At 42.6% G+C, this 13323-nt stretch overlaps 1 pseudogene; it reads left to right on the forward strand.

The window, feature by feature from the left end:
- Window positions 1-7067: 7067 nt before the first annotated feature.
- On the forward strand, window positions 7068-12975 carry LOC127687958 (HIRA-interacting protein 3-like; annotated as a pseudogene).
- Window positions 12976-13323: the final 348 nt, after the last annotated feature.

A 13323-nucleotide genomic window follows, 5' to 3' on the forward strand; every position in this document is an offset into this window, starting at 1 on the left:
ATCTCTGGTCCACCCTGAGGAGGTGCCAGGCACCCATTTTCCATGATGAACAATTAATAAACAGTTTGGAACGAAGGACTATCCCTCTCCTCAAGAACAACCCTGGGGAGCATGGAGGAAGCCTTTGCCTACAGAGCTATACCATCTAAGTCTTCCACAGAAGGCTCCTCTGGACACCGCTGAGCTAAGCTGATATTCCCCATTCCCTGCCCTGGGCTCATCCTCAGCCCGCAGGCCTCCTCGGTTCTCTGCTCCTCCGAGACTTCCAGTGGCATCTGGATGTCCAGGAGTTTGGGAGCCCCTGGCCCCAGGCTCCTCATCCCAGGCCCATGGACTCCCAACCCTCTGCTCCTGATTCCTCTGCATGGTTTCTAGTGGTGACTGGACACCTGAAGTCAGGGAACCCCAGTTTTGGCCTCCCATATTTAGACTATATTTCCCCACCCACTGAGTGGTATATTGGTGCTTCCCTTGAGCCCAGTACCTGACCCTGGCACAGGGTAAATGCAGTCTAGCGTTTCAGGATTTTGCCTGCCCAGTGGCGTTTTGACACCCTAGCAGGAGGTAGAACCCAGAACCATTCAGAGCCAGAGCATGCCTCTGGATAAATGAAATGGTCTAGACCAAGGTATTACTTAGTGTCTGAGAGGCTAACTCTAAATGCAAGACCACGAGAGAATCTTTACTATGACATCACATCGACTTTCCTTATTAGATCATCCAATGAACACCAAGGATGACAAGTATAGGCAGGAGCTACAACCACAGGAAAGACCAAAGTTGAGAAGCAGATAAAATTATATGTCAAAAAACAAACTCTCTAGCCACAGGAGAAACAAGTAAGCCTTATATCATTATTCACTTAGTAGTATTGTCTGAGGTTTCAACTTTATGAATATATCACTTTGATATGTTCTTAACTGTTGGGATCAACCATTGGATATTGGTTGACATTGGCTGATACTTAAATAGTTATTTTACATGTTTGACACATTATGTTGGTGAAAATAGAACACAGTTGATTCAAAACCTGCCAGCAAACAAGGATGAAGCAAGATGTGGAAGGTTGTATAAGTACACAATAATGAAAGATTATTATGAACATTTTACTGGTCTGAAGTTTACCCAACATGAATCTCCTAAGAGAATCTGGAGATGGAGCTTTGGAAGAGAAGCAGAGCCAGTGAGGATCTATAAACAGAAGTAAAAAAAGGAGAAAGTTAAATACAAAGCCACACGCCTAAGAGGTTCGATGTTGTAAGAACTAGTGCAGTTAGAGAACATCATGTGAATAGACTCTCAACTGACCCACGGGAACGTCTGTGACACCAATTCCAAGAAGGAAAAACTTGAAGTCTTGTGAATGTGAGCAATCAAGTAGCAACCCAGAAATCTACACAAATGCCCACGGTTAGAGTCTGAAATGGATTTATACCCCCATGAAGACACAGGTAGGAAAGGGTTTACTTTTGTCCGATGTGTCTGGGGACTAAATCAGCAATTTTTACCTGCATACACATATGGACACACACACACACACACACACACACACACACACACACACGGACACATGCACATAAATTCACACAGGTGCACAACCACACATTCACATCCACACACACACTATTGCACACCTATTCATGCCCACAAGTGAAGGATAAGCAAGTAGCCTGCTGGCTGGAGGACTGTGGGACAAGCGCTTTGAGACCTTTCCTTGCCTGAGACAGGATTCTATCCACATACTTCTGACCATGTCCTGTTGGATCTACTCAGTCACCTCAGGATAAAAGGATACTTTGGATGCATGGGCAAATGATTTTTTAAAATTTGTTGTATACAGCTCTCTGAAAATGAGAGAGGCATTTCTCTTGTGTGACAGAAAAGATGCACATGCTGTGCACGGATAGGGCAGATGCTCAAGGGCAGCTCCCATGTTTTCTGATGTCTGCAATAAATGCATGTGAAGAGTAAGACCACTGCAAACCAGAAAATGCACCCGAGGTATAGCTCCTCTATATAGGCATCCACTGCGTCTGAAGAAACCTAACACCAGGTATCCTCCTTTGAAAAAATGGATGAAACATGCACCTTCCAAATGAAGTTTATTCAGCCTCATTGAAATTTCCATGAAGTACTTCCCTCCCCCTTTCATGTCTTCTGTTCAAATAGCAGTTACTTCCTATAGAGAGGTGGCATGGTTCTCTTGCAGTATCTTGACTAACTCTGAGGTGGTTGTAGGTTGTAGAAGGATGGTCTCTTCTACCTCTCAAATATTTTGATTCCTCCTTCTCATGGCCAATACTGAAGCACCAAGAGGCTAGGCTCTGGCCCAGATGTGATGGAATGAAGCTTTTTTTTTTTTTTTTTTTTTTTTGTGGGCCCCATGGTAGTCACAATGTTGCCCAATACGGTGGCCATTATAACTGTGATCTGACTTTCAGTTAGATACCTAATCACTTTTCATTCAAAGTGTTAGGATCCTCTAGCATTTTATTAACAAAGTTATGTGTTTTATTATATTTTATTAACATGCAATATGTTATTAACAGAATTATAAGTTTTGGAAATGTATAAAGGAGGAGGAAGATAAGGAAGACAAGGAAGAGGAGGAAGAGGAGGAAGAGGAAGGAGAGAAAGGAGGAGGAGGAGGAGGCTGTTGTTGAAACATTATGGCACCTGCTGAGAAAGAATTCCACAGAATCCTTGCACACTGGGTTTACTCACTAACGATGACTGAATATAAACCCTGTAGCTAATACTTCCACAGGAATAAGAACATACAGTAGTAATCCCACCTGGAAAGAGTGTCAATTGAAAATCTTGTGTCCTCTAATTTTAGAGAAAGTATAAGTTATATGGGGAGAGGGTCCAAGCCTTTCTGCATGGTCTTTCTGCATGGGGATGGAGAAGGATCCATGAATAGACAAGAAAACACACCAGCCAGCACCTGAAAGCTGTAGGAATCCCAGCACCAGAGATGAGTCTTGCTACTGTGAGATACCATGACCTAGACTTTATCAACACTTCACACTAAGCAGACTTCAGCTAATGCCACATAGCTCATGCAGTTTCTAAGTTTTCCGTTTTTGAAGTTCTTTGAGAAAACTGGGACAAGGAACTTGCCTACGGGCATGACCACCCAGAAGGCCAGGCCTGCAAATCTCTGCACCATCACCTCGCTCTTAAAACCGTGTTTAGATTTTATAGATTTTTTGCTAGATTTTGTTATGTGAGAATTGTATACCGAAAGGTTTTAATTAAGGATTTTTGAATGCTGTGTGAAGTGTTCACTAGCCTGATCTGTAACATACACACATACGCAATTAAACTTGTCATATCATTTATTTTCTCTAAAAACAAGCCTCTCATACAAACTGCACGTGTAACTTTTATTTAGACTCCAAGGTCGCTTGTAGCTTAATGTCATGTAAACAAAGTTCTCCAAAATGCTAAGGTCATTGTTTGGAGTTGTGAACTCTGACAAGCTAAATCTTGACATCTAGATATTGAGCAAACAAAGCCGCCGCCGGCCTGAGGACTTAGGGGCCAGCTGGAATACAAACCACTGAGCCACAAGCGCCCAACACAGCTGGGGAGACAGACACCCCCTTCACCTAGGCATTTAGGTCTGACAAAGGCATACATTTCTGTTATGAGGGAAGTTGCAGAAGGGCTGTCTTGATGGAATCTCTGAGCAGGGTAGAAACCTTTAAAGAATCTGTATTCAGAATTAGCTTGATGGAAGTTTCAAATGGGATATATCCCAGGCTTGCTCTAGATATCTGTCTCCAGGTCCCCTTGCCTCATTCCCCTGGAACTATAGATACTGATTCCACACACACCTAGTTGTAAAAGAAAGTATCATGAGTGAGGTTTGTATATGATCTTCCAAAGAGCATGGATGGGAGCTCTTCTGAAGGACAAAAATGAACACCACAGTTATGTCACTCACCAATAGAAATGTGGCCCGAGGGGCTTGGAAGATTGCTCAGTAGTCAAGAATGGATCCTGCTCCTGCAGAGGACCCACATTCAGTTCCCAGAACCACTTTGGGTGACTCAGAACCATCTATAACTCCAGTTCCAGGGGATCTAATGTCGTCTTCTACACTGCCCAGGTAGCTATCACCACTCACAAGTGCACACACACACACACACACACACACACACACACACTTAAAAATAAAAATTAAAAAAGAAATGTGTCTCAAGCATAAAAACATTTTTTAATGACATAAAGCTCACATAACCCATTTTGAGAGGATAAACTAGCCATAAAATGGTCACTTACCACCCTGTAAAGAGGGCGGCTGGCCACGAGTCTATAAGCTGCCAGTGAGCACCCACTCCTGAAAGGTCTCCTTTCTAGAAAGGAGGCTGCACTCCGGCTTACTGATAGCAAATGTAACATGGCAAAAGAGTGGCGTCTTTCATGTCTTTCAGAGTGAGGTCATCAGAGAGAGATGAACTGCCAGTGCTGCTTCCTGCCTGCTTATTTAACAGAGGCAGATGTCTTGTTGCCTACAGAGGAGCTCTTAAGGTGCCAATCTTCAGAGACTGTGTTCTGCCTCCAGCCAGGCTATGGAGTTTTGAAAGAAAACACTGAAAAGAATTCAATGGCAGCTTTGTCTTGAGGTCAAAGCTCACAGCTGAGCTCTCTACCTGGGTTTCCAAAGTCAGAGACCTTGTTCCAACTGGTTAAGCCTCGGGGGTAATTGTCTGTGTCTCATTAGGAAAAAAAAATGCATACTTCTGCCCTGGGTTCTTACTTTTAAAGACTGTCTACTTAGTACCTAGGGGGAGATGTGTCTTCAATAGATTCTTTAATGATTTATAAAAATAATACATATCCACAAAAATGTAAAAAGACAAAGAATGAAATGTTTAAATAACCAGTAGAAAGAAGTGGTTGTTTGAGGTTCTCTGAGAAAGCATTTAAATTTACATCATGATTGAGGGTTGTAAAATTAAGGAAAGGGACAAATTTAAAGGGGAATGATTAAAGCTGGTAAAAATGAGATCAATAAGTATATCTATATATCTCTATCTCTATCTCTATCTCAATCTCTATCTCTATCTATATCTATCTATCTATCTATCTATCTATATATATATATATATATATAACCAAAGAAATATACAAAAAAAAAAAGGAACTTTCATTTCTTGATCAAATGTGACCTCAAGGCCACGTGTCAAGTTTTAGAACAGACCTAAGATGCAGGTTTGGGAATCTCTTGCTGTCATCTATCCCTGTGTAGTAATACCCATCAAAAGACCTGCTTGCATTACACAAAAAGGAGAAATCGTATAGAGTAGAGCGATGAATGATGCCATTTTGTTAAATTCACCTAGCAATTTTAATTAGAAAAATCTGAAAGTTCCTGCAGGCTCGATGAGGATTTAAAGGGGAGGCCTCTGGACTTGCTTCCTCCTGACAAATCTGTGTGCAAAAAAGGTGAGTGTCCTCAGACCCAGATCCTCACAATGCTGTCCCTACCCATGTTTCCTTATCCACTAAAGATCTACGATGTGTGAAAGAAAAATGCACCTGTATGTAGCAGACGGATATTTTCCATGTTTTCTTTTCCTAAATACGTAGGAACTTTCACAGTATACTGAGAATAATAAAGAAAAAACAGATTAAATTTCTTGGGAAGGTGGATACAGCTCTGTGTGAAGGCTTCTTCTGTCTTCCAATGGGGACTGGAATATCTGAGAGGTCTGAAATCTGAGATACCTAGTGCCTGGGGGACCTGGGGATGACTAATTCCAAAAGGAGTTGTACCCTATGATCCTTTGGATACATGTCATGTGGAGAATATTTGTTCCTACTGGTGCTGAACTTTGCACATTTGGTAAAGAAACAATTGGGCGATCTATGTGTAAGAAGGTTTATACAGTTTTGCCTTAATGTTTGTCACTTGGCAAACAGTGCTTTGAGGAAGACATAAGGACAGACAGGCACATGACAGTGCCCCTTTATACAAAGCGCAGGGTGGGATACAGGTGCTACCTGGAGTGATTTGATTTAGTGCACGGAGAGGGAAACCTTTTAAAATGTGAAAAATCTACTTCAGTTTAAAAAGAAACATGAGGATGGCAAACCAGTGTGATCAATCACATTATATTAAATAAAAAGACTTTAAGACAAAGCAAGTTTTAAGTATAGTTATACATTTCCAATTCAGCCATTGACTGTATTGCAAACATGTATATACTAAGAGTAGACAACAAATAATACACAATACTTCATTTCCTGGTTAGATAAGTAGGTATGGCTTATTTACTCTTTTCTTTAATAATTAAGATATTAAAATATGAGTTATGCTAAAAATTGTTTTTAAAGGGGCACAAGTTTCACTTGCTACAATAAGCATCAGGGAAAAATTACAGAGTTTTTTATTCATTGCCAAAATTAAAAATCCAATTGCATAAAGTTTATTTTTAAAGAATATTTATAAGTGGTCTAGGGAGATATTTTATTTTCACTTTCTTAAGTTCAGTACACATGTCAAATATTATTGAAATGAGACTAAGTTTGTTGTTTGCAAACAAATTGCACCTGCATGTGACCTTCTTATCACTTGCTGATAAGATTTTAAAGCATAAATGAAGCAAGCTTATATCTTCCTAACATATCAAAATTTTCCCTTAGAGTCAGGGTTGAAGGTTTTGTTTGGTTGATTGGTCTTCTTTTTTTCTTTTGAGAAATGCTGGTCAGAACCAAGAGGTGACACCATTTCAAAAACATTAGAATGGTCAGTTTCAGAGATAGAAAACAAGTATAAAAGTGTAGGAAAATTAGAACCATCTTCACTGCAGGTGGAAATTTCAATGGTACAGCTGCTACATAAAACTAGAAACCCAACTCCCTGCCAATTAAGCAACCACTATCACATGATCCTATAATTCCAGATCTTAAGGCGGTATTTGCATATCTACATTCACAAAAGCCAGCAGATGTAAGCAATTCAAGTGCGCCGAGATGGACGGTGAAGAGAACACAACACACTAGATAGAATACTGAGCAATCTTAGAAATAAGGCAGTTAGAATAATTGGCAACATGGAGGATGCTGCCCCTCCTGAAGGACATAGTGAGGTGAACGAGTCACAAATGACAGATACCACACAGGACTCCATACGAAGGATCCTAAGTAGTTAAATGCATGAAAATGAGGAATGGAAATGTGATTAAAAAGAACTGGAAATAAGGAGAAAAATAAGTGTTTAATGAGGCTAACATTTTAGTACTAAAAGATGAAGCTCTGGTCAAAAAAGGGTCTAGAAATCTGGGTATAATAATGAAATGTAATTAAAGTGGATGGAAAGAAAGGTCTAAGATAAACGCTATGTTACATGATTATAAATGCAGTTAAAAAAAACCCCCACAGAACTCTAAAACTGCAAGAGTATGTTAACACATACCCAGTCTAGTCAAAGCTGCAGAGTGTCAACTTGTAAAGACTGTAGCATAGCTGATGGTCTCTCATCTCAGTTCCAGACAGCCAGTCCTCTCCCCCTGTTCCCATCCACCACAAGGGAGAACAGCAGCAGGCTATTTCCAGGAGAAAGATATATGAGCTGGAGGTTGCTTGGTCTAGCAGCACACAGCACCTCTGTGGATAGCAAAGAAACCAGAGAACTGAGCTGAAGGGGACACAAGTTTGACTGTAATTGTAATGGCGCAGCAAGGAGAAAAGAATATGGCCTTTGTTTGACATAGTGGCAACACCGCCCTAGAAGGAAGGAGTATTTCCCATGCATCTCTTTATTCAGACTTCTGAGTTTCATCCTCTGCTACGGAACCTAGGCATTTGCTATGTCAGAGACCTCATGTGGTGCTTTTTTTTCCCACTGAGTCCTTACAGGGCCTCTATTTGTTTGCACACATTCAGCCCTTCCCCATTTTCACCAAGTAGCTGAAGACAACATAGACAGAGTAGCCGGAGACTTGAGACACATTTTCTAATGGATAGTCATTGTGATGTCTACTGATTCAGTGGGTTCTTCCTATGTTCTAGTGAAGCTTAGGGTCTTTTCTTGGTTCCTGGGAAGGTGGTTATAAAGATGTGACTTTCTGGGGAGTGGTCATTGACCCTGTTATTTAGATTTGTTTAGGTGTATCTTTTGGCTCCCGTGTGTCCTGTGTGTCCCCTTTGTACTATTTTGAGAACTGTGCTGAAGCATCCATCCCCACAGTACTTTGTGTTTGGTGTCAAGATTCCACAGAGCTCTGTGAAGAATTTGAAGCCATGATGGGTACACTGGTGCTCCTTCAGCCTTTCTCATCCCCCTCCAGGCTCAGGGCAACTATAAATAGGACATATAACCAAAGTTCTGTCATTCAGAATTATGAATTCCTCTTGGGGACTCCTCACCCCCAGAACATCTGACTTCTAATGTTTTCTAGCTTTGGGGGATGCAGAGAAAGAGATGCTTATTTTAGATTAAAAAAAAAAACCTTCCAATTTTACATGGTCTTGGCCCTTCTCCTGTCTGTATAGTCATTTCCCCCCATAACCAATAATATTCATGAGGTGAATGGGGGAGTTGATTTAAAAAATCTGGGAGATATTTCATTTCTTTCTAGCTGATAGCTCGAAAGCAAGAGAGAAATGACTTCTATTTACTGACCCAGTGGATAGCTACATAGGCTGCACCGGTGTTGGGGGAAAGGAAGGACACAATGGGCGGCACATGTCAGAGTCTGTTCCTGTCCGGTTAGAGCATCAGCAGGTTACTAATGCAGAAGCTCAGAACAGAAGGGGCTGGAAAGAGACACCATGCCCTCCAGAGAGGTACATGGTGAGTGCATGGACAGCATTCATAGCCTGTGTTTCCCCTGCATGCATGTCTGACACATGTGCTGCATCTACAGATATTGTATTGAACCTTAAAGATAATCTGATATAAAGATACTATTATAAAATAATTCAGAATAATTTTACTTATTTTGTTATTCTCTGCCTTATGAAAACACTTGTGTTTTTCCTTTATTCCTTTATTCTGCATTCCTATATTAACATGTATATGAATGTATACATATGTATGTATATATGTATACATACATATATAATGTTTTATCTTATGTAATAAATATTTAGAAAAATATACTGAGATATTCAATTTACTTCTATTACATATATTTTAGTGTATTGCTCTGTAGTTAGGCAAATGTACAAGGATTTTTATCTTTCTGTTCCTCTCGTGTCATGTGATTTGTGGCTATATGTTTAAATGTGGTATCAGTCTCCCTCAACTAAATATTTGTAAATGTATACATTACAGAGTTCTCTCAAATACTATTGAAAATCAAAAACCCATATCAACCTTACAAACACACTACCTAGATGACCTTAGTTAGGATGGTCAGTCAGTGCTGATTTCAAAGGTAGAAAAGACTAATTTTTTGATACCTATAGTTACATCTGTTGAGTAAAAGACACTTGATAGTTAAAGATGTTTTTAAAAGATGTCCATATTTCTGCAGGGATACAATATTGAGCTATACTGTAGTGTGCTCTTCTCGACCAAGGCTCTTGGGTACAATGTCCCGGCACTGTTTTTTTAATGTTGTTTTTTCAGGCTCTTCATTGTAAGTATAGCTTGCCTGGAGGCACTGAGGAGAGATTTGTGATTCTTTGGGAAATGTAACAAATAAAGCAGAGCAGATAAAAATGCTGCCTATAGCCAGGCAGTGGTGGCTCACGCCTTTAATCCCAGCACTGGGGAGGCAGAGGCAGGAGGATTTCTGAGTTTGAGGACAGCCTGGTCTACAGAGTGAGTTCCAGGACTGTCAGGGCTTCACAGAGAAACCCTGTCTTGAAAAACCCCCAAACAAGCAAACAAACAAATCAAATCAAATGAAGCTCAAGCAGAGGATGGACTTGTTGGTCATCAAAGGGAGGAGAGGCCCTTGATCCTGAGAAGGCTGGATGCCCCAGTATAGGGAAATGCCAGGACAGGGTAGAGGGAGTGGGTGGGTTGGTGAATAGGGTGAGGGGGGATTCGATAGGTTGTTTTTGGAGAAAAAACCAGGACAGGGGACAACATTTGAAACGTAAATAAAGAAAATATCTAATAAAAATTGGATAATAGAAAACACTATGGTGGGCAGATGCCCACCGGGGAGGAAAGCTAGACTCTATCAAAGTGAGGCGGCCTTCCTGCTCCCTGCAGTCACCCAGAGAGGAAAAGGTTCTGCTTCAATTCAGAATCCGGCTCTACACCATCCAGTCCAGACAACCAAGAAGGCACGCCCAAGGAGAGCATTACAGGAACACAGTTGAGAGCACAGACGAACAGCTAACAGACCTGGGTGCAAAGATGGCATTGGAAGAGAGCAGCGAGGAGGAAGCAAAGGGCCCTGTCAGATCAGGTGAGGTTTGGGAGGCAGAGGACACTGAGGAAGAAAGATGGTGCCAGAAATGAACCCACACACCTATGGCCACTTGATCCTCGACAAAGAGGCTGAAAACATCCAATGGAAAAAAAGATAGCCTTTTCAACAAATGGTGCTGGTTCAACTGGAGGTCAGCATGCAGAAGAATGCGAATTGATCCATCCTTGTCTCCTTGTACTAAGATCAAATCCAAATGGATCAAGGACCTCCACATAAAGCCAGACACTCTGAAGCTAATAGAAAAGAAACTGGGGAAGACCCTTGAGGACATCGGTACAGGGAGAAAGTTTCTGAACAGAACACCAATAGCGTATGCTCTAAGAGCAAGAATTGACAAATGGGACCTCATAAGGTTACAGAGTTTCTGTAAGGCAAAGGACACCATCAAGAGGACAGATTGGCAACCAACAAATTGGGAAAAGATCTTCACCAATCCTACATCAGATAGAGGCTAATATCCAATATATATAAAGAACTCAAGAAGTTAGACTCCAGAAAACCGAACAATCCTATTAAAAAATGGGGTACAGAGTTAAACAAAGAATTCTCACCTGAAGAACTTCGGATGGCGGAGAAGCATCTTAAAAAATGCTCAACTTCATTAGTCATTAGGGAAATGCAAATCAAAACAACCCTAAGATTTCATCTTACACCAGTCAGAATGGCTAAGATTAAAAATTCAGGAGACAGCAGGTGTTGGAGAGGGTGTGGAGAAAGAGGAACACTCCTCCATTGCTGGTGGGGTTGCAAATTGGTACAACCACTCTGGAAAGCAGTCTGGCGGTTCCTCCGAAAACTGGGCACCTCACTTCCAGAAGATCCTGCTATACCACTCCTGGGCATATATCCAGAGGATTCCCCACCATGTAATAAGGATACATGCTCTACTATGTTCATAGCAGCCCTATTTATAATTGCCAGATGCTGGAAAGAACCCAGGTATCCCTCAACAGAAGAGTGGATGCAAAAAATGTGGTATATCTACACAATGGAGTACTATTCAGCCATTAGAAACAATGAATTCATGAAATTCTTAGGCAAATGGATGGAGCTAGAGAACATCATACTAAGTGAGGTAACCCAGACTCAAAAGGTGAATCATGGTATGCACTCACTAATAAGTGGTTATTAACCTAGAAAACTGGAATACCCAAAACATAATCCACACATCAAATGAGATACAAGAAGAAAGGAGGAGTGGCCCCTGGTTCTGGAAAGACTCAGTGAAACAGTATTCAGCAAAACCAGAACGGGGAAGTGGGAAGGGGTGGGAGGGAGGACAGGGGAAGAGAAGGGGGCTTACGGGACTATCGGGGAGTGGGGGGGCTAGAAAAGGGGAAATCATTTGAAATGTAAATAAATTATATCGAATAAAAAACAAACAAACAAACAAACAAACAAATAGCTGGTTACAGGCATAAAACAGAGACACAGACCAATGGCAAAAAAAAAAAAAAAAAAAAGGACAGAAGGGCGGGGCTAGAAAGAAAGCCGGGGCCAAGAACAAGTGAGCATCACACAAAGCAGATTGGAAGCAGGCAGGCTAGGGAAGAGAGTGGAAGCACTGAGGAAGAGGCTGTACAGAGCAGAGCAAAGGTGGAGGGAACCGCAGGTACTAAACACTAGGAGGAAAGTAAAGACAGCCAGGAGAAGAAGAAAGAGCACGGGGAGCCCAGACCAAGAAGCAATAAATCGGGAAGAATAGCCTGGGAGAGAAAGAGCTGTAAGCAGAAAATCAGGGCTGGGAGGCTGACCAGAGGCTTGGCAGACAGTGAGGAGGAGGGTGGGCATGCGCGCAGAGGTTGGGGGATGTTGCGGGGGAAGGTTGAGCAGTAAGGAGTTGGGACAGCATTGGGAGGAAGAAGAGCACTCAGCGAAGAGAAAGAGCAAGGACAGGACTTGCTCTTCCAGACTGAGAGTGGGAGAAGGCAGAGCACAAGCAGTGGGGATGATGCTAAGAGCACGCAGGTGCAAGCAGCTGCTCCAGGCACTACAAAGACAAGCAGCCTAGACAGCTGTAATGGTGACAGTGGCATGGAGAGGGGAGTGAGTGACTCTCAGGAAGGACAGAACACCAAAAAGGAGAGGAAGAGCCGCTCTACCAAGAAGAGCTCCAAGAAAGGCAAGGCTTGGTGTTCCTGTTCCTCATCAGATGCACGTCCAGAACCCACAGACCAGAAGGCTGGCTCCGGTCGCTGTGGAGAGGATCACCCAGCCGTGCTTAAGCTAAAGCGTTGTATTTGGGCTTGTGGTGCCCGCTGAAACTACAAGCGGCTAGACTCCTGTAGCTCCCACAAGGAGCGCGTGAGTGTCCTCAGGGCAGAGCTGGAAGCATTGGGTGTGAAGGACAATCCTTCCTTGGAGAAGCGTGAGGAGCATCAGGAAGAGGCAGCTGCAGGGACTTCCTTGGACATGAAGACAAAATGCCTAGAACCCTTCAGAAAAAGGAATCTCCCCAGGGGAGCTCTATCACCTAACCCTGGACTCAGAAGAGGTGCAGCCATGCCAAGCTCCCCCAGACTGGTCCCATATGTGTGGTGTCATTAGCAGTGATGGTGAGAGTTGCTGAACCCCATGCCCAGAATGGACCTTACCCTGTTATACAAGGGTCTGTAGCACTGAAGTAGCACTCAAAGGCAGACTACAGCCACAGGGATCTAAGTTGTTGGCACACTACTCAATTTCATGGTCCCTATAAGGGAAGTGTGCATACTACTACCACCATCACCACCACACCACCACCAACACACCACCACCACCACCACCACCACCACACCACCACCACCACCACCACCACCACCACCACCACCACCACCACCACCACCATCACCACACCACCACCATCACCACACCACCACCACCACCACCCCACCACCACCACCACCCCACCACCACCACCACCACCACCACACCACCA

The sequence above is a fragment of the Apodemus sylvaticus genome, chromosome 6, assembly GCF_947179515.1.
Source record: "Apodemus sylvaticus chromosome 6, mApoSyl1.1, whole genome shotgun sequence".
In the NCBI taxonomy this organism is placed as follows: domain Eukaryota; kingdom Metazoa; phylum Chordata; class Mammalia; order Rodentia; family Muridae; genus Apodemus; species Apodemus sylvaticus.